General features: G+C 41.7%; 1 protein-coding gene across 4 annotated transcripts in view; it reads right to left on the bottom strand.

Moving 5' to 3' along the window:
• Positions 1-23,059, bottom strand: part of NELL1 (neural EGFL like 1) — an 865,453-nt gene that overhangs the window by 716,588 nt on the left and 125,806 nt on the right. The window lies entirely within an intron of this gene.

Raw genomic sequence — 23,059 nt, 5'->3', positions numbered from 1 at the left:
AACTTAGCCATTTTAACCATTTGTAAGTGTACAATTCAGGGGCATTAATTACATTCACAATGATGTGCAACCACCACCACCATCTTTTTCCAAAACTTTTCATCACTCCAAACAGAGACTCTGTAACCATTAAGCAGTAACTCCTTATTCTCCCACCCCTCAGCCCCTGTTAACCTCTACTTTCTCTAGGATTTGACTATCCTAGATACTTCATATAAGGAGAATAATATTTGTCCTTTTGTGCCTGGCTTGTACTTAGCATAATGTTTTCAAGGATCATCCATGCTGTAGGATGTATCAGAACTATATTCCTTTTTACAGCTGAATAATATTCCACTGCATGTATAGACCACATTTTGTTTATCCATCTGTTGATGGACACTTGAGTTGTTTCTGACTTTTGCCATTGTGAAAAATACTAAAATAAACATTGGCATGCACATATCTATTCAAAGCTCTGTTTTCAGTTCCTTTGGATACGTACCTGGGAGTGTGACTGCTAGGTGATATGGTAACTTATATTTAGCTTTTTGAGGAGCCACCAAACGATTCCGTAGCTGCTGTACTATTTTATATTGTATAAGGGGTCCAATTTCTCCGCATCCTCACCAGTTATTTTCTTTTTAATTATAGCCTTCATATTAGTATTAAGTGGTATCTCACCGTGCTTTTTATTTGACTAAGCAAGTTGAGCGTCTTTTCATGTGCTTATTGACCATTTGTGTATCTTCCTTGGAGAAATGTCTATTAAAATCTTTTGCCCATTTATTTTTGAACATCTTTATTGGAGTATAACTGCTTTACAATGGTGTGTTAGTTTCTGCTTTATAACAGAGTGAATCAGTTATACATATACATATATCCCCATATCTCCTCCCTCTTGCGTCTCCCTCCCTCCACCCTCCCTATCCCACCCCTCTAGGTGGTCACAAAGCACCGAGCTGATCTCCCTGTGCTATGCGGCTGCTCCCCACTAGCTATCTATTTTACGTTTGGTAGTGTATATATGTCCATGCCACTCTCTCACTTTGTCACAGCTTACCCATCCACCTCCCCATATCCTCAAGTCCATTCTCTAGTAGGTCTGTGTCTTTATTCCCGTCTTGCCACTAGGTTCTTCATGAGCATTTTTTTTTTCTTAGATTCCATATACATGTGTTAGCATACGGTATTTGTTTTTCTCTTTCTGACTTACTTCACTCCGTATGACAGACTCTAGGTCCATCCACCTCACTACAAATAACTCAATTTCGTTTCTTTTTATGACTGAGCAATATTCCATTGTATATATGTGCCACATCTTCTTTATCCATTCATCTGTTGATGGACACTTAGATTGCTTCCATGTCCTGGCTATTGTACATAGAGCTGCAATGAACATTTTGGTACGTGACTCTTTTTGAATTATGGTTTTCTCAGGGTATATGCCCAGTAGTGGGATTGCTGGGTCATATGGGAGTTCTATTTTTAGTTTTTTAAGGAACATCCATACTGTTCTCCATAGTGGCTGTATCAATTTACATTCCCACCAACAGTGCAAGAGGGTTCCCTTTTCTCCACACCCTCTCCAGCATTTATTGCTTGTAGATTTTTTGATGATGGCCATTCTGACTGGTGTGAGATGATATCTCATTGTAGTTTTGATTTGTATTTCTCTAATTATTAATGATGTTGAGCATCCTTTCATGTGTTTGTTGGCAATCTGTATATCTTCTTTGGAGAAATGTCGACTTAGGTCTTCTGCCCATTTTTGGATTGGGTTGTTTGTTTTTTTGATATTGAGCTGCATGAGCTGCTTGTAAATTTTGGAGATTAATCCTTTGTCAGTTGCTTCATTTGCAAATCTTTTCTCCCATTCTGAGGGTTGTCTTTTCGTCTTGTTTATGGTTTCCTTTGCTGTGCAAAAGATTTTAAGTTTTATTAGGTCCCATTTGTTTATCTGTGTTTTTATTTCCATTTCTCTAGGAGGTGGGTCAAAAAGGATCTTACTGTGATTTATGTCAGAGTGTTCTGCCTATGTTTTCCTCTAAGAGTTTGATAGTGTCTGGCCTTACACTTAGGTCTTTAATCCATTTTGAGTTTATTTTTGTGTATGGTGTTAGGGAGTGTTCTAATTTCATACTTTTACATGTACCTGTCCAGTTTTCCCAGCACCACTTATTGAAGAGGCTGTCTTTTCTCCACTGTATATTCTTACCTCCTTTATCAAAGATAAGGTGACCATATGTGCTTGGTTTATCTCTGCCTTTGCCCATCTTTGAACTGGGTTGTTTGTTGTTGAGTTGTAGGAGTTCTTTATTCTGGACATTAATCCCTTACCAGATATATAATTTGCAAATATCTTCTCCTATTCTGTGGGCTTTATTTCTCTTGGATACTCCTTTAGATGCACAAAAGTTTTTGATATTGATGAAGTCCAATTTATCCTTTTTTTTTTTTATTGCCTGTACTTTTGGTATCAAGAAATCATTGCCAAATTCAACTTCTTAGAGATTTTTCCCCATGTCTTCTTCTAAGAGTTTTATAGTTTTAGCTCCTACATTTAGGTCTTTGATCCATTTTGAGTTAATTTTTATATGTAGTGAAAGGTAAGGGGTACAACTTCATTTTTTTGCAAGTGGATATTCAGTTTTACAGTACCATTTGTTGAAAAACTTTTTTTCCCACTGAATGGCATTGGTACCCCTGTTTTGAAAATCAACTGACCACATATGTGAGGGTCTCTTTCTGGATTTTCTATTCTATTCCATTGGTCCATATGTCTATCCTATGCCAACACCACACTGTTTTGATTATTCTAAGTTATATAGTAAGTTTTGAAATCAAAAACTGAGTCCTCCAAATTAGTCCTTTTTCAAGATTATTTTGCCTATCTTGCATTGTAATTTTAAATATTAGTTCCATTTGATTATTTCATTTTTCTTCTTCAGGTACTTCAATTATATATATATATATATGTTGGATTATCTTTACCTATTTTCTTTATTGACCATTTTCTTTCCAGGTATTTTTATTCTTTTTTTTTTTAATTATTCACAGTATTTATTCTATAAGGTTGCTGCAAATACAGAACTAGCAAATACTGACTCATTATCCCAAAGGAAATACAGAGTTAGGCTCCTGTGAGCCTCAGATCACAACATTTTCACTAATCAATGCATAGCCTTGTTTCATGTGTGTTTCAGTTTAAAGACACCTTATTTAATATATATTTTTTGATTTATTAACATTGAACTTAACAGCAACAGCACTATAAGTCACTCCTAAATAAAGCTTATCTAACACATGCATTTTCTGTCAAGGATGATTTTACTGTTTATTTTTACTTATTTAATACTCATTTTCCTAGTTATTTTAATGCCTTTCTTCAGTGCCCCCTGTAGTTCTTTTTATTCTCTGTTGGGGTTCTTGTCATGTTCTTTATTTCTAAAATAATAATGTCTATTTCATTTCTTTCCTGCATTCAGTCATTCATGCTTTATATATTCCTGCTTTTTTTATATTTCCACTCTGAGTTTCTGAATTTCTGATTAAGAGTGGGTTTCATATCTCTAAAAGTTTGTTAAAGGATATTTGACTCTGGCTGGAATACTGTATTACAGTTTTTTCTACTTTGGTTTTTTAAAAGAATTTGCATCGGCTGACATATTTTCTCATTTTTAATAGTTTTGTACACAAGTTTCTGCTCTTTTATGTTCATTTTGTAAAGATTTATTTTCAGGTACATTGAAGTTTATGGTACTTTCTGCCTCCATTTATGCTAACAATGTCAGTATGTATACATTTATTTGCTCTCCTTGTTGACCTGTAAGTGTTTTCGGAAAGAATGTGAAGAGATTCAGATTTAGGCAACCACCATTTTCCTGGAACAATCCAGACATGAGAGAAACTTTTCTATATCCTCCCTGTGACATCCCCCCAAGCTAGATTAATAGCACCATCTCTGTATTCTTAAGCATCATTTACTACACTATGGTGGAACCTACCACCTTGTTATAGGAATTGATTTACCTTTCCAACTACACCCTGGGATACTTAGAACATATAGCTTTTCTTCAATATAGGTGGTTATGACTTTATTCCTAACTACATTTACTGGATTTATAACATGACTCTGCTGCTTACCAGCAATATAACCCTGAGCATATAAGTTACTTCACCACTGTATTCTAGTTTTCTCATCTGGTTTAGGAAGTTTGAGGACTGACATGATCTTATTTAAATGAATTACTCTGGTTGATGAATTGAGAATAGACTAGGAATAGGGACATAGCAAAGGTGGAATCAGGGAAAACTACTTATTGCAGACTATTGCAACAGTACAGGTTGCATATGCAACAGTACAGATGAGAGATGGTAACAGTTTGGACCAGACTCTACAGAGGTGGTGAAAAGTGGTCAGAGTCTAGATACATTATGAGTATAAAATTTACAGAATTTGCTGATAAATTACATTTAGAGTGTGAGGGAAAACTTAAGGAATAAAAGATAATTCCAAGTTTTGGGAGGCCCAGTAACCCAGGGAAGAATAATTTTCAAGGAGAGAGTGACCAATAACATCAAGTGCAGCTGATCAGTCAAATAAGATGAAGATGGATAATTGACCCTGGAATTGACAATGTGGAGGTCTTTGGTGACTTTAATAAGAGTGTCTTTGGTATGATTATAGGGATCAAACCTGACTAGGATGGATTCAAAAGAAAAGGGGAGAGGAAGAAGTGAACAGTGTTTACTAGCTCTACTGGAGATTTATACTGTAAAGGAAACCAGAGAAATGGCGAGAGAGGGATATAGGATTGAGGAAAGATTTTTATCTATATATGATAGGTTTATACAATGTATTTATATTGCTTGTGATAGTCCTGTTGAGAGGAAATACTGATGATGCAGGACTGAATGAAATGGGACAAGTGATGTCCTGCACAGGGAGGGGGATGGCCCTAAATAGGAGCATGGAGAGCAAGCATAGCAATGGGAAATGCAGAGTCCATGGTCCAGAAGCAGGCAGGCTGTGGAGTCAGTAAAGTTCTGACTATTTCTATTTTCTGGGTGAGGCAGGAAGAAAGTTTATCCACTGAGTGTGGGGGAGAGGAGTAAGTGTTGAGGGTGTAAGGAAAGAGGATATATGGAATATCGCCTCACAAAGGAGGAGAGTATGATGGTTTTGCAGTCAAACAAGCCTGGGTTTCAGTCCCACCCTCATCTGAGTCCTGCTTGGGACCTTAGGTAGGTTAACCCTCCCTGATCCTACCTCCTCATGGTCAACATGGGAATAAAGATGCCTTAAATACCTGCACCCACATCTCACAGGGTTGTCCTGAAGGTCAATGAGATGCTATATGTCAACTCCCAACACATGGTAGGCCCCTGATAAATACCATTCATTCCTTTCCTACTTTCTTATCTTCTGCTCTCCCCCTATTTCCCTCTTTTTATCTCAAGTATATATGGATGAGGATGAAATTAAAAGTCTCATTGACAATTTTGATATTAAAGAATGCAATAATCCTTCACTTTTCCTTTCTCTTCTGGATCCCTTGGGACTCTTTCAAACCCTAACACCCAACCAAATCAGTCAGTCAAGCAACCAATGGGTATCTGAGAACCTTCTCTGTACCCAAAGCTGTGTGTGTGCTGGGGTAGAAGAGGGACAAGAGAGAGGATGTTCTTCTCTTAATTAAATAACCTTATGTTATGAGCAGAAAAATGAAAATCAGAAGGAAGGGTATCCCCCACATGCACACGAGTCTAACACAAAAATATCGTGTATCCTTCAAGCCCAGCTCTAAGCACGTAACCATCATCTGAGGGCACCCAGAGACCATTAAGTTCAAACTCTTCATTTTGCATGACACCCAGAGAAGGGAAGTTCTTCCTTTGGGTCACGTAATTGAGTAGCAGAGATAGAATTGGAATCCAAATCTTCTCATCTACTGGCTAGGATTCACTGAATTTTACTTCACAACATTTTCCTCCTCCTCTTCCTCCTTCTCCTATTATTACTGCTGGTAAAAATTATTAACTGAGTGCTTACTATGTACCAGCCATAAATCTATATGCTTTCCATGTATTACTTCAATTAAATCCATGACGTAGGGTCATTTATTACCTTCTTCTCCCCATAAATGAGAAAACTGTGGTCCATTTAACTTATTAGGGAAACCATTGGAAAGTGAGGGATTTGGATATGAACACAGCAGTCTGGCTCTAATCCAAAGGCTTACTCACAAATCACCATTCATTATACCTTACTCATTTCCACTGGAAGTCAGTTCTCCCACATTCAAATCCTCTAACAGTTGACTCGTGTCTTTGCTTCTGACAATGCTTAGGGCTCTGAGCATTTCATGTCTTGGAATTGTGGGTTTATGCCCATCTCTTCAAATACTCTTCAAAGAATATTAGATGTCAGCTCCTTCAAGGTCCAGAATTCTCTCTCATGCCTAGCCATTTATGCATAACATTCCTCCCCCCATTTCTTCACTCATTTATTCCCTACTTCAACAAATGCTCAAACAAGTATCCACTCTGAGTCAGGCATTCAGCCAGGTGCTGGGGGTTCAGCATTGAAACACAAGAGAAGTTCAAGTTGCTGACACTCTTTACCGGAGGTACCGGAGGGGTACGGGTCAGAGAGAATGAGACACAGTAAAATTGTAAACAGGTAAATGATCAAGATAATTTCACACAGTGAAAGTCCTTCAGAGGCAATAAAAGAGGATGAGATTATTAATGTGATCAAGAGTGATCAGTCCGAGACGGCACCACATCCCTCTAGAAGCTCAGGCACATGCCTTCCAAAGTAATTTCCAATATAAATACCACTGCCATTTCTTTCTAGCAACCAATGTCAGATTATCCTGGACACAAATAACAGGAGTTACTCTTGCAATACTGTGCTCTCTGAATAGTGAAAAACAAAAGCCAAGAGATCGGCCTTTTCATCTATGTCTCTCAGCACCATTTGACAATTTCCTCTTTTCTGACCATGTAATTATATTTTCCAAAGGCCTTATCAGAGAATCCATTTGAACAGAGGCTAACATCATCACTCAATAATGTGTCTGTAATTGGAGTGGATCTCATCTGTATTCCACATGAGTTGGACGTGTGGGCTGAGGTGAATGCAAGAGGAGGTCCTGTGGGCTTGTCTTTGAAGGATCATCTGTGGGGTCCCATCCTCCTGTCAGCTGTACTTCTCATTAACTCTGCTGGAGAAGGAGGTGAGGATGCACAGCCCTCTGTAGAGACCTATTCACTCCATCCTCAAGGCCTTCTGCTTTCCCCAGTTCCCACTTCAAGCTCCTGGCATATCACAGTGACATGAACCCCTCTTTGTGCACAGCACGTTACAGTTTACATGGTATTTTCACACCTTTTTCTTCCTGGAGAGATAGACAAAAGCAATTATTCTTGCCACCCTACTTTTACTGATGAGGAACCCAAGGAAACACAGCTAGGAAGCAGTAAAGCCAGAGAGTGATCCAGGGTATCTGACTTTGAACCTGTAACAGTAAAGATCCTGGTGGGAAATAGTCACCATGCTGAAATTTGGTCATTTGAAAAGAGAATAATAAATTAAAGGGATTATTGACAGAAGTACGAGCAGGGAGTAGATAAACCACAAGAGATGGTAGACTACCAGAGAGACTGTAAAAAGGGGGTGGAGGTTGGGGAGCTCTTTCCTCCCTGGGCATAAAAGGGCCAGGCACTCAAAAAAGGGTCCACCTGTTAGGGTCTGTGGCTTTCAGTCAAAAGTGACCTGGTGCAATGTGACCACACAGAGAAGGAGATAGGGGAGTAGAAACCCTCACCTCCCTCCAACTTCCTGCCTGTTCTTCCTGCTGATGAAATTCAAAAGAAATCTAGATGGCAAAGGAGCGCCCAGATGCAGTCCACATAGGTCAGCCTGCAAGGACACAGAGCAGAGTGGAGCAGAGACGGGAGAGATGTTTCTGGAGAAGCAGATGGAAGATACCCAGCCCAGACCCCAGGCTTTGACCACCATCCTACCCTGTCTCCCCCTTGAGGGAGGACTGGAGTCAATACCTAAGCACACTCCCTTTTGAAGGAGGTGACATTTGGGTTAATCCCAGTGATTGCCCATCTTGCAAATATCAGGTCACCTTTTTCATGTGGCACTTAGTAAGGATAAGCTTTAGGGCAAGGCTTGGTCATATAACGTCTATGTTGAACAGCCTTGTGGATACTGTAAATGTTGTCATCATTTTCGTCTCCACTGAAATCAGGAATCGAGGCTGACTCCAAGTGAAGCCTTGAACCCACCTGCAGATGTCTAGTCCATTGCTGCATGGCTCTAACTCCAGGGGGTAAGCAGCAACCCCCTCAAGCTGTCCAGGACCCAACTTGCAGTTAAAATATAGCAGGAAAAGAAAAAGATCAAGCTATGGGAAGGAGTCAACATTAGGATGATCAGAAAAGCCGAGTACAGAGTGCAGAAAGGGCTGTCCTGCCAGTGGAGATGCTGGAGATTGGGCCGGCAGAGGAGCCGTGACACTGAGGTCAGTCAACAGAGAAGAAATCCAAACAAGTTGCCAAACTGAGCAGGTAAAGCAGCAGGCATCAACAGTCAGGGATCGGTGAGCCAAGAAGCCGAGAGATGAGACTATGAGGAGGTGAGAGTAAGGAGAAAGACGGGCCTGGGGAAAAGCTGCAGTCAGGCACTGGCTCCGAGGGGCCTGCCATGGTACTTCACGTGGAAGGGGCAGCTGTGTTTTAAGGACCTGTGAGAAGGCAGCAGCAACAGGCAGAGGCCAGGTTTCCCAAAGTAAAGGCCTAACAAGAGCTCCCAGCCAACAGGGTTAATGGACTCTAGAGACAGAAGCCAGGCCAGCCTCTCGGACCCACTCATATTCTTTCCCCTGTTTGATCATGGCCTTGAAGATTCCCTGATGGCAGGAACATCCATGTATATAAATGATTCCTGAGTAGCCAGATACTCCTGTTATCTCCTTGTATTTGTCGGCCTGTTTACTTCTGTTCTGCTCAGATGTGGAAGACCCATCATCATTATCAACTTCAGCACCAACAGCATCATGGCGGCATTTATTGAACAATTACCAGGCATGGTACTAAACTACTGATATGCTGTGGCAACACTGACAGCCTACAGATGTCATTTCCCCTTCTTTGTTCCAAGTACCTCAGTTTTTTTTGAGGGAGAAATGTACCAGCACCATGGAAGGAAGGATGGTTGGTCTAAGGGGTCAATCATGGTGACCCCTTTTCCCTTTGTTATTGTCTCTAGATGCTTTTCGCTTTTTTTTTTTTAACATCTTTATTGGAGCATAATTGCTTTACAATGGTGTGTTAGTTCCTGCTGTATAACAAAGTGAATCAGCTATACATATACATATATCCCCATATCTCCTCCCTCTTGCATCTCCCTTCCACCCTCCCTATCCCACCCCTCTAGGTGGACACAAAGCACCGAGCTGATCTCCCTGTGCTATGCGACTGCTTCCCACTAGCTATCTATTTTACATTTGGTAGTGTATATATGTCCTTGCCACTCTCTCACTTTGTCCCAGCTTACCCTTCCCCTTCCCCGTGTCCTCACGTCCATTCTCTACATCTGTGCCTTTCTAGAGGCTTTTCACTGGCAAGAATGACAGAGTACACAGATAAAAAGGATGGCATAGGTCCCGGATGACATGTCTGAGCACCAACTCATCTCAGGCACTGCCTCGTCTAAACTTCTTGTTTAAATAAACATTATGTATCCTTACAGTTTAAACCACTGTTATTTGCAACCAGGAATGCCTCATCTGATGCATGTGCACTGTCACACTTAATTCTAGTAATCCCATGAGGGAGGCATTATATTAACCTTATCTCACGATAGGGACTTATAAGAGTTAAGCAACTTGCCAAGGGTCCCACAGCTAGTGGCAGAGCCAGAGTTGAAACCCAGAGCTATCCAACTGCAAAAGCTTGTGCTCTTAACCATGAAACTACACTTTCTCTCACTGTGTTCACCCGATGCCTGACCCTGGCCAGCACCAGCTCCACTTCAGCCACATGAAATAAGATTTAGCATCATGCCCACGCTCAGAGCATCTGACCCTCATCATATACCCACTTCAATCTTGTAAATCCCATCTTAGCATAGGCTAGTTGCTACGGTCTCACCTAGTTACAGAGCTGAGACAGGCCACGCTGATCCAAGGGCAGGGGCACTTGGCTCCCTGCCCTGTTGCCATAGTCACTGCTGTGTGTGACAGGCCAGAGGCGTGGATTACAGCCCAAAGCAGGAGGCTAGAGGCCTGCAGGTAAATACTGTTCCCCACACTGCCAAGGGACAGGGCTGTCCAGACTATCCTACAAGGAACAAAGCAGCCCTCATTCCTCCTAAGTATGTTCCTGCTGCACACCGATGGCGTATCAGGCTTTATTCTGTTAAATGAAAAAGCAAATCAAACACCAATACGTACAGTGCTGTCTTATTATTGAAAAAAAAAATGTGTTTGCGTATGCAAAGAAAAATTCCAGAGAAGAGAAATAAAACTGGTAATAATGATGACTTCTGTGCAATGGAATTAGGGGCAGGGTGATTGGTAACACGTGGTTTTGAACAGTTTGCACCTTTCATGGTTTTTTTTTATTTATAAGTTATCCAGTATTTTATTACCTATTATATCAATTTATATGGTGAATGCTTTATAATAAATTAATTATTCCACTAGATAAAGCTAAAAATAACCTATACTGCAAGAATTTTCACCCCAAACTTCACAGTGTTGCTTAGAATTTGTGTCCTCATAGCTTCTTGTTTTCTTCTTTGTTTTTAATTTTGTGTAATGTGTGAAATCAGGCAAGCACCTTTCATAATTTAAGAAAATTAAAGAAAAAACATGTCCATTGAACTTCGCAATAAGGCTACACCAAAACAGCCTGGGACAATCATGAAATCCAGCCTGAAGGGCTTACTAAAGGGCTTGATGAAAGCCCCTTACTGGGGGCCTCAGCTGGAGGTTGAAGAAACAGACCCACAGAATTTTAGGATGGTGGATATACTTGTCTGGACTGTGGATATAGCAACTGTATTTACTCTCCAGCAGAGAGGGCACATGCCCCTTAATCCTACCTGTGACTGGCTTTTGTTTGTACCCTCTCTGTAAATTACATCCACTCCTTCATGCCTGCCAGAGCTCCTGCAGACACAGGACACATGTAAATTCAACTCGAGAGTGAGGCATAGTTCACCCTGTGCTGTGAATCAGACCAGGAAATCACTGAAAGTCTTCTATAGATTAACTGCCTTCCTCGAGAAAAGAATAATCCTCAGAAATTCAAAGCAGAAAGGAGGAGATATAGGGATATATGTATATATATAGCTGATTCACTTTGTTATACAGCAGCAACTAACACAACAATATAAAGTAATTATACTCCAATAAAGATGTTAAAAAAGTAAAAATATTAAAATTTTAAAAAAAGAAATGCTAAGCTTACTTCGTCTTCACCTGTCCCCAGGCCTGATATTTACAAAGCATGCTGAAATTTACAACACCTACTCCCATGCAGGTTCTCATTTCATCCTCTCTCTCGATAACCCTGTACAAGCAGACTGAGTAGAGACGATGCCCATTCTATACAGATCAGGAGACTGAGGCAAAGAACAAGGAGACTTAACTAATGGAACCACCTAGAATGACAGGATCACAAGTCAGAAGCCACAAACACAGACCCTTAGGCCACTCTTCCATTTATTTATTCATTCAAGTATTCACAAATATTTGTTGACTACCTATCATGTGACAGCTCTACAATATACACCGGTGATACAGTGGTGAGCCCTCGGGGTGTATACAGCCTGTGGGAAAGACAGACATCAATCAAATGATCAAAAACCACTCTGTAGATAAACAGTTTATGGTGAAACTGTAAAACACAAGAAACTTCTTTCTTTTGTCCTGAAAATTAAGGATAAGTAGAAATGAACTTGATATTCGAGAAATGGCATGTACAGATATCCTGCTGCTTAAACGAATATGGTACTTAAAGAACTAAAAGAATGTAGTGCAAGAGGAAATTGAACAAGGAAACATGGGCCAGATTATTCAAAAATTTAAGCTATATTAAGGATTGTGACTTTTAGCCTAAAACTCATAGAAGGCCATTAAACGAGCTTTCATGTGTATTGGGGTGGGAAGGGAATATAGTGATCAGGTTTGCAGTGTGAAGTCTTTATGTATCGCCCTAATGTCCATGAAAATTTGCTGCCTGTGAAAATGACTCAAATTCAGTGTGCTCACCTACTGCCTTGGCCTTGCTCTCTTATTAGCTCCTGCAGGCTCTAGTACATATCTAATTAGATACCAATAAAAGAAGCAGTAATGACAAATGCCCTCCTAAAGGCGGGTCCCCTACCGCCCAACCCTTTATTTCACCATCAGTAGTTTTTAATGAGACCTTGTGATTGCAAAGTCACCGTAAAGAACACAGAGAGTTTATCACCTTGAAATAGGGAATATCAAAATTTATATTGGAACAGTGTAAAACCACCCATGTAACACTGGAGACTAGTGTAACGCATCTATTTCACATTTGAAGAAATGGCCGAATGGCTCATTTGCAGTCAGTCATGATTTAAGATTAGGTCCTTGGTCATTGCACATCAGCACAGAGGCACATGCAAGGCATACCAATCATATGCGGATAATGGGCCATTCGAAGGCCTGACCCCATATTATGTCTGTGGGATTGAAGTCATGAACCTGTCTGTCAACATTCTAGATTCCAGGAAGGAAGGAGAGTCTTTAAATCTAAAAATAATTTCACATAAGCTTTCTAGAGTCCAAAGACCAACAGTGATTGGAATTTATAACAAGATCGATTTTGGTGCAACAAGGAAGCAGCCCTTTGAAGTGACCAGCCTCCCCAGTCTGAGAAAGTAATACATGGAACTCGGCCTTTGTTGGTTTCAGTTTATAAATGGGATGGCTTACACTTCTTCCATGAGAAGTTAGAAGTGTTATCTTGTCACATGGGAGTGTTAAGAAGATGGAGGAGGAGAAGGAGGGAAGAAGGTGGAGGGGATTGGTAGAGAATAATCTCGCTGAAAAAGGAGTAAGGAACGACCTCTGGACTCTGGCTCCAGCCTGCCACTGACTTACGATGAACCCCTGGACGACTCATTTCTGTTCTCAGCACCTCAAAAGTCCCTATGTATACGATGCAAGAACACCCACCTCAGAGTGCTTTTACAAAAAAATCAAGTGAGGGCTTCCCTGGTGGCGCAGTGGTTGAGAATCTGCCTGCCAATGCAGGGCACACGGGTTCGAGCCCTGGTCTGGGAAGATCCCACATGCCGCAGAGCAGCTGGGCCCATGAGCCACAACTGCTGAGCCTGCGCGTCTGGAGCCTGTGCTCCACAACAAGAGAGGCCGCGACAGTGAGAGGCCCGCGCACCGCGATGAAGAGTGGCCCCCACTTGCCGCAACTAGAGAAAGCCCTCGCACAGAAACGAAGACCCAACACAGCCAAAAAAATAAATAAATATATAAATAATAATTAAAGGTGCTCATGATTAAAAAAAAAAAAAATCAAGTGAATATGTAAATCACCTCTTTAAAAAAAAAAAATCCAAAACACTAACCTCAACTCAGCAATGACTGAGCAAAAAGTCTGAGTTTTTCCCAGCATAGTGCTGGGTCTCTAAGGGCAAAATGTCAAAGAATTCAAGAAACTGGAATCATAGATTGCCCAGCTCCTTCCTTGCTTGCGCTTCAAAGACAGCACCAACTTGGAGAACACTGAGTAACTGAATGAGCTGTGCTGGGGACACACCAGAATGAAACACAGCCCAAGGCGGTTAACCTCCAGTGGAAATGAAATTCCATTCTGGGTAATACCAGTATTCTGAGTATCCCAAAGAAGCCAGCTCATGGCCCCAACTCCAAGCCTGTAAGTTCCTTTGTGTGAAATTTGCTGTCAGGAAAGTGATACTCTCAGACGAATAGACTCTAACGAGTAGAGATGCAGCAGGACACTCCTGAGGAAGAGTTAGAGACAGCATCACACAGGCTCTTTAAGGAGAAGGGAGATTATTTCTACTCTAATTGCCCCAGAAAACCCTCAGTTGAGGGCCCAGGCACATTAACCAGCTGGCTTAGTGGCTCTGGAGCTCCAGAGAGACACACTCGCAAGAAGTTAAGATGGATGGGCTGAGAGACAAAAGTCAACTGAGTTAGGGGGTTAGAGCAGGGAAAAGCATGCACAGAAACCTTTTCCTTCCAAGCCTCCTCATCCTCACACCCCATCCCCATCACACGCCCTAAGAGAAAAGCAGCCAAACAGGTTCAGCTATAAATCTGTTTCCTTGCATCCAACCGCTCTGGCTGCTATTATTTATAACATTAATTTAAGTTCCCAGAGAGATAGAAGAATTTCTTTCTGGTAGTATAGAAAATCAGTTCTTTTCAATGACAACATCTGTACCCCTGGTCTAACTAGAAAACTAATGTAGTATTTGGAATTCTTTTTTTTTTTTTTTTCAATTAAAAAGTCCTCATGGCTGGCTCATGCATGTTTTATTCCCCAATGCTCCTTTCCAATGAGTGAAGCATAAAAGGAAAGAGACAACTAATGTATAAATGTACATTTTTTAAAAAATACGGTTCCATCATACATATTGTTCTGGTTTGACTTTTTATTTTCTCTCATTGCTTTCCTTTTTAAGGAATAAACATACATATCCATCAAAAAGGGCAGAGTAGAATTGTAACAATAAAGATTCAAGCTTCAATATTTTCTCCTACAAGAAAACATTATTTCTCCTGCAGCCTATTTCCCCTTCCATTCATCCTGTATAGACCCATGTCCATGCAATACAATCACAACTCAAGATGTGTCTGAAGGCATGTAGATGAAATCACTATAAGTTGGGAATGAAGTCTTATTTTCCTTTCTATTTTAATACATCTTAGGCCCCATGTATGCAATACTGTCCCTCCTTATTAATCTCCTCATGGCCTCAGGTAGCCAACAAACCACCAGATAAAGAGATACAAACCACCTATTGTATTTCTTTCTAGTCCTTTCCATTTGCAATTTTGAAAGCTCAGGAGTGCAGGTGGATAGGGGGAAATGCAGGCCACTCTCTCATTATCCATTTCAATTAAACCTTTCACCTCCTACCTCTCTCTGCCACTGAGGCCACGGTTGACCAAAAGCACGTTTAAACCCACCAGGCAACAAGAGGAAAAGATAAAGGTTTTTGAAAAGACAAAATTAGAAATAGGTTTATCTACTGATGTCATTAGAAGATAGGGCAAAGTTAAATTTGGAATCCACCTAATGAGGTTGGGATGAATAAGCCACAAGGTACAAAGCATGAGTAGAAGTGTGAGGGTCTCAGCCAGAATGAGACAGCCAACATGGTAATGTCTGAGCTGCCTTAACAATTATGCAGCCACTCTCTACTCTGCCAAAAAATCTACCACGTGGACTGTATTACATTGGCCACCTAGACAGTTAGATGCATTCTCTCCCATTATTTAAGTCTCTACAGCTTGGCAGCAGCAAAGGCTTTTTTTCCTTCAGTATTCAGAGGATGTGTTATGTTTTTTAACAGCACAACTATCCATCATCTGCTGACTACAGTACACTGCTCTATCTTGTAGGTTACCAAGCTACCAGGGCCTCCGTAGCCAGGGCAGCCTGTACCCCACAAAAAGGCTGTCTGTTGTCACATGTCTGGGTCAGAACATGTCTGAAAGGAAGAAAGAACACAAGGTGGAGAGAACAAAATGCCAACATGCCTTAGATCCAAAAATGCATATTCGGCATCTACTCCAGCAAGAAGGGAGGCAAGTGAGAAAAAAAAAGATTGGGCAGCTAGGGTAAGTAATCTTTGCTCTCCAGCAGCATGCTGCACTGTCAACCCAGGTATCAATTCAGATGACTGCAAACCCCCTGCCGGTCTACTACAGAAGCAGCCCTGTGAAGGTGGCATGCTGGGTTGCTCTCCAGGGTCCTGAAGGCAAAAAAAAAAAAAAAAAAAAAAAAAACCCCATACCCTGAAACTAAGCACTGTGATGAGCTAGAATCAGAGAGATGCCCAGAAGAGTAGAGGTGGAAGAAGATTTAGAAATAATCTGGTCCTAGCCCCTCTTTTTATACCTAGGGAGCTAAGGCCCAGAGACAGTAAATGAATTTCCTAGGGTCATACAAATTTAACAATTTCTTTCAGCTCAAGTTTTCAATCCAGAATGTTTTTGTGCTAAAAAGCCAGATTTTCAAAGTAGAGAAGCAAAGAGTATCTATTTTGTTTAGGAGACCCAGGAAATTATAACATATTTGTTTCCTCATTCACCTGGCTTTATTTACATCTCCTCCTAAAAGCTCTGACGATTTTGGCTCATGGCTTGAGGAGGGGGGAAGTAAATCTTTGAACCTCTTCTCTCACAGAAATAAAAAAGGAAAGAAGCCATGCCACATTCTCAAAGCCCTGCCAGGACCAACGAAAGATCGTATTACATTGGAGGAGATGTTTCCTTCCCCATTCAGCCTCAGTTACATATTTTTAAAGAGACTCTGCAATTACTTATTTTTAAAGGGACTGTGTTGGCATAAAAGCCATGCACCATGATGTTGCACTACCTACCATGGAACTGAAAGACAAACTACTGGAGAACCATGCCTAGGATTTGGCAGTCAGAATAACTTCAGGGACCTGATTGACCTCAAACCCTACACTGCACCATGGATCCACATTACACACTAGATCCTCATCCATGGGACACTGTCACTGTATAAAGCCACTGTCTTTATACAGGTAAAAATCTGACTAAATTGTGTTCATTTTCAATATGATACTCTAACATCTTTTCTATATGATGATATATGTTTATAGTACTTCATGATGCTGTGTGTTCATATAGTAGCTTGAAATTTTCTAAGGATTTTGCACACACTCTCTTGCTACATTCCTACAATAACCATATGGTAGAAGAGTTACTATTACTCCCATTTTACAGATGCAAGCACAGTTTCTGGCATAGGAAGGGAGGAAGGATTAGAGGACAAGAGGATGGGAGGAATCTTCAAAGAATCTTAAGACACAGATTTCCTGATTCCATACCCCTGCATCATTGCATTGAAGTCACATTTTATAAATGGAAAAACCAAGACAAAGGTCCAGCATTCGCTACAAGTTTAGGTTAGACCAAAGAGCCCATATGCCTGGTCACTTGGAGAACAGCTTTTCTTCCCCTGTCCTCCCCTCTGTCATATTTCCTTCTCTGTCTCTTCCTGCAGGCTTTCTCTCACTGCCAACTTCATCCACTCACCCATACACACTCTTCTCTCACCAGCACTATGACGACTGGCTGTGTAATGCTTATAAGATGAACCTCATTCCAAGTCCAGTTCTCCTGTGACTGGTATGGAATCACATCACACAGAGGCAAAAACTGTAAAGCTGGAGAAATTGTCATGCATTTTCACCTGGGATGGTAAGAAATTGAGAGGCTACTCCACGTCCCCAGGAGCTCTTCCTCCTGTCGTCTCCCAGACCTGATTGTCTCTAGCAGAAATCTAGCAATCCATCGTGCACTTACAACGTCCCTTGTACTGTCGCCTTGTACTGTTACTTAAATTTACACATGGGTTATATCCTATCTTCCTAGCTTGCTTGCCATCTCTTCCTGGACAGAAGATCTGGTACTACCGGGTTAGTTGGACATGAGGCATATGCTGGATTCTCAATTTTAATTTTGATGATGAGTTGTGTGCATGTGCTCCCGTTTGTGAAGTAGATAATCTATCAGTAGGGGAAGCAGGAGACTGAGAATCTTGGCCTGGCTCCTTTGGAAGCATTGGCCTTTGATAGTCAACTCTTAATTTCCCCCTCCTTACTCTAGTGCAAATGTTTGTATAAAAGTCAGTGGAGTACATTATACGTGACTTAACTACCTTAAGGAATGTGTGGTTTAATAATATGATGTTTGTAAATACTTTAGGAGCTCTCTGGAAAGAAGATGCCGTGTCACCATATTTCATTATGAAAAACCTAGAGATATAAACAGATGCTCATATCCTGAAGTTACTCTGAAATATTCAACAGGAACCTTGAATTACTGACTCGTTCAGTGATTTATAGTAAGTTTGTTTTTCTGGTTCTGCATGTTCTTCAAAATCAGTTGTACGGAAACATTGAATGTGCTCTGCAGTGAATAAATAGCATGCGTTAGAAGTAAAATCTAAATATGTTTACTGTCTAGAATATAATCGTTAACGGTCAGAGTGACAACTGGGCTGCAGGCATGTGTGTGTGCACGTGCTCTGTCTACATGTGCACCTTTGAACAAATGAGGTGTGAGTTCAGAGCTCCGTTACAATGGGACTGTGTAAGAGAAATTTTTCCAGCAGTGAGGCAAGAGGAGGTGGGATTTGTGTGGGGAGACCTGCATATTGCAGAAAGTTCTGGCTGAAGGCTGGATGCATGTACCATTTGAATGGAAAACACTTTTGAGTCCATTCCTCCACTGTCACTTCAAGACCAAGATGCTGGGAGTAACGCTTCTCAGTTCTCTCTACTGCTCAGCTGCTATTACGAGTTGTCAGAATAGCCTGCTCACAAGGCTTCCATCTGAGTCCACGACTCTCCTGATGTCCAAGGACCAGGGCCAATCACTGGGGGGGCCCTGGTGGCTTCAGAATTCAAAAGTACTGGACAAATAAACCATGGATTTCCTGATGGCAAGAACTCCTAATACTTCGTATCTCCACAGCCTGGCAGAGGTAGTGTGTCCAAAACTTTCACTGGATGGATTGATTGAAAATTAAAAGTTACCAAATAAAGAGAAGGAAAGAAAATCCCTTTTGTGGTGAAAGAACTCTTAGGCCCTGAATCCCCAATGTCAATGGATTGTGGGCTTTGAGTAATGGGGACAGGCCACAGGGTGAGCCGAGAATGGAGAAGGGGAATCTGAGGAAGATTAGTTCAGGCCTCCTTCTCAGCCTTGTTGGCAACTATTAATACCAAGGCAGCTAAAGAAAAACCTAAGGCAGTGGAGATAATCAGGCTGGCCACCCAACTGAGTGGTTCCTTTTATGTTTCTAGCTTGAGGTGATCTGCTACCCACACTTTGGGAGTTTCTAACTAGGCCCAGCTGAACAGCTGAAGCAGGGAGAAAAGTGTGTCTCAATAGCAAGCAGAAAGTGTTAAACTACCAACTAAAATAGCAGTCGCTTTTCTTGTGACAATTTGTGTTATTAGGTCTGAAAGGGCTCTGTTTCTCAGTTCTAAAAAAGGTAGAATATCCTGCTACATTCCAGTTCCTCAGAGCAAAGGAATTGCCTGGCAATCTTCTCTTCCTGATTTCAAGTGTTTTTATGGTTCCTGAACCTTCTGTAGCTTCTCTCTCCTGGGGAAGACTTCCTGGTATGGTTCTAACTTTGTCTTGGGAAGGACATGAATTTCAGAGGCAGAGAGGAGGGAAGACAAGCCTGGGGAGTTAGATCCTGGTTCACAGTTCTGGCTCTATGCTTTTTACGTTATGTGATTGAGACTGAGTTACTTACCACCTCGGAGCCTTTCTAATTCCAAATCTGTAAAATGGGTCTAATGAAATTGCCCCCACACCACATGGCCGTCCTAAGGACTATTATACTTAGCACATTAGCTGGCCTATGGTAGATGTGCAATAATAGATGGAGGTCCCTTCCCTTATGCCAAGGCAATGGGTTCCATTAGTAACATTCCACATCTTACCCAACAACTCCAAAGACTGGCAATATAAGACAAGGGGAGAAAAATACTAGAAAGAAAGAACAAACTGCTAACACTGAGTCTGGCTCTTGCCTTCCCCTCATATTCTAAGTCCAGTGACAATAGTCCCTCCCGTTGGGCTAAATAGGCTAGTGGTTACAACAAGCATGCACAAGTCAGACTCGGGTCCAAATCCTAGAGCTGCCACTTAGCAGCGGCAGGATTGCAGAAATAGAATGTAACCTCAGCTCCATCATTTTTTTTTTTTTTAAAGAAATGATACTTTTCTTGTGAATGGTAACATCTGAGTTTTCAACCAAATATTAGAATTTTGGAACACTTAATCTAGCACTGAAACCTTCACAGCTTGCCAGTAAAGTTTTTTTTTTTTAATTTATTTATTTATTATTTTTTTGGCTGTGTTGGGTCTTCGTTTCTGTGCGAGGGCTTTCTCTAGTTGCGGCAAGTGGGGGCCACTCTTAATCGCGGTGCGCGGGCCTCTCACTGTCGCGGCCTCTCCCGTTGCGGAGCACAGGCTCCAGACGCGCAGGCTCAGTAGTTGTGGCTCACGGGCCCAGTTGCTCCGTGGCATGTGGGATCTTCCCAGGCCAGGGCTTGAACCCGTGTCCCCTGCATTGGCAGACAGATTCTCAACCACTGCGCCACCAGGGAAGCCCTCCATCATTTTTAAATGATAAAAATAACAGCCTGAGTGATGAATTCATCTATGTAAAGCACTTAGCACTGTCACTAGCACAGTCAACATGCAATAAACATTATCTATCACATCACCATCTATCTTCTACCCAGCACAACTCTAGCAGGTGACAGGTTGAGAAAAATAAGACAGTGTAACTTTAAGGGTAAAGGAATCAAAAAAGAAGAATCTCACGGCAGTATGAAATACATAGCTTAGAGAATAAAAATCAGCCTTTCTGAAATTCACTCTCTGTGAGGGTGGCCTAGATAAGTAGTAGAGCAGCATCTTGATAAACAGACCAGAGCTTCTGCCACCCTAAAATCAACCAGTGCTGGCTAGCAAGAAACTTCTGAAGAAGATACGTTTATTCCATGTAATAGACACTAGCCCACCTTAAACTTTCCTCCTCCCTACTGGGGATCTGCTTCAGGTACTTGGATTACCAGGGTCCCTCACTGATGTGTTGCAGCCCGGCCTCTCCTCCAGCTTCTACCCCCTCTATATTTTTTTTCAGGGGAAAGCACGAACGCAGTCCCCCACTACCACAAACTATGCAGTCGAGTTTCCCACATTTGGGGAAACCGCAGGTGCCGCCTCTATTTAAACCACTGGTTTTCAAACGCGAGTCCATGCACCAAGGCCAACCTGCCTGCGTAAGAGCTACCCGGAGAGCTTATGAAGAATATAGTTCCACCCTCAGAGAATCTGATCCACTAGGTCAGAGATGGCGCCCGGTTACTCATATGTTTTTTATAGGTTCCGCAGTAATTCTTAAGTGTAGTCAGGTTTGGGAACTCTGTTTCTAGACTTTTCCTACACCAAAATCAAAATTTACCTCCTCTATGGGCCAGTCGCTCCCGGCCTCTCTTTCCCTAACCTATCTAAAAAACCCATTTGTGTTGGGCCCATAAATCATTAACTGGCAACAACTTTATGCTTTCCCTCCAAGATCTTACATAAAGAAAAACATGTTATGTCATGAACCAAAGTATAAAAATTTTCAAGAGTAGGGAAATAATATTTAGAATCTCCTCAATCCATTCCGTATAAATGGGGCTGACCCTAAAGCGTACTGTGGGTTCCAGCTCTCATGTTCTCTCCCTACTTTCCTGGTAGAGAGGCCAGGATATACAGTAAATGAAAGTTTGGAGACGAAGAGACACCACAGATGTGCAGAATAAATAATAATATAATAGTAAGAAACACCACCATGTATTGGGTGCCAAAGGCCAAGCACCACCCAAAGCACTTTATGTGAATTATCTTTAACATTCGCATCTGTGAGTATGTGCTAGCATTAGCAGTCCCAGTTTACAAATTAAAAAACTGAGATGAAAAGATATTAATGTGCCCAAATTCCCACAGCTAACAAGTGGCTGAGGATGGCAGAGGAGACTATTTCAGTGGGACCAGAGCATTTTGAAGGCAGGAAACCTTCGATTAGCAGAGACATATCCTCTCTCCTCTTTTTCCTCTTCTCTAGAGAGGAGAATATGGGGAAATAGAAGATAAAACCTTTGAAAAGAGGAAGCAAAAAAATTGCAAAGCAAGAAAACAGTGGTGTCTCCAGGACTTTTCATTTGGGAATTACTAAACGAGGACTTCGAGGCTCCCTTCTGGCCTATGGCATAAGAGGACATGCAGGACCCTTCTTCTCTCCCATTGGGGCAGCATGAGTGGTGGGTAGGGGGAAGCAAGAGTGTTCCCTGACAGGTCACTTTAGTTCTAGAGAATTGAAAGAGCCAATAAGCTCTTGAAAGTGGAAATGGAGTTAGTGACTGAGGGCTGGCTTTACCCAGGCTGCCCAGCCCACGGTAAAAAGGAGCTTGTGGTTTCTATGGAAACGTGGTCCAGGCACACACATTACATCTACTTGAAGCCACGATTCTTCAGAAAAATCCAGAAAGAGCCCGAAATAGATGACATCAACTGTACCAAGACTCACTTTAAGATGGCGGGACTTCCCTTAAACCTGACGCTAGTTTCTGTTCTCTGCCTCTCCAGGTCCTCTTCTAAAAGAGACTGCAGAGCTGGAATGGCAAGTACATTGAAGTATCACCTCATCAGAAATGCAGTGTGGAGCTGACTGACCTTGGATTATGCTTCCTTCTATTGGGTGCCGGAAGGGAGGCTGTCCCCAACATGCCTGTACCTTATCCTGGGCCCAAGAGAACAAGTTCTGTGGCTGAACAATCACTTGAACTTGGACAGTATCATTAATGAAAACCAACAATTCATAGCTACCTTGCAGCACCAAAAATTCTCTATAATAGGACTCAGATCACTACCCGTAAGGACTTTCAGTGGGTTCTGGAGAAATCAAAATATTCCCCTTGACCACCATCATCCAGCTGTCCAGCCACAAGTGATCCAGTAGAGACCAACAGGGTCCTTTCTTCAGCTGGCAGTAAACCTCCCCGCCCAGGGACGGACACAGGAGCCAATATCTCCTTCTCAACCCAACCCACAACCTCCTGTGAAAGCCCCGACTTCCAAATAGTCCCGCCATCCTCTGACAAGCTGGGAGGCTCATTCCTCTGCAGAGGATAAAAGGCATCAATTCCAAAAGATTCAAAGAACAGCCTCTTTAAGAAGTTGCCATTTGGAAAAAATATTTAAGC

This window comes from Eschrichtius robustus, chromosome 11 (genome assembly GCF_028021215.1).
Source record: "Eschrichtius robustus isolate mEscRob2 chromosome 11, mEscRob2.pri, whole genome shotgun sequence".
NCBI lineage: Eukaryota > Metazoa > Chordata > Mammalia > Artiodactyla > Eschrichtiidae > Eschrichtius > Eschrichtius robustus.
The sequence above is the reverse complement of the archived record's forward strand: the minus strand, read 5'-3'. Positions and strand labels throughout refer to the sequence as shown.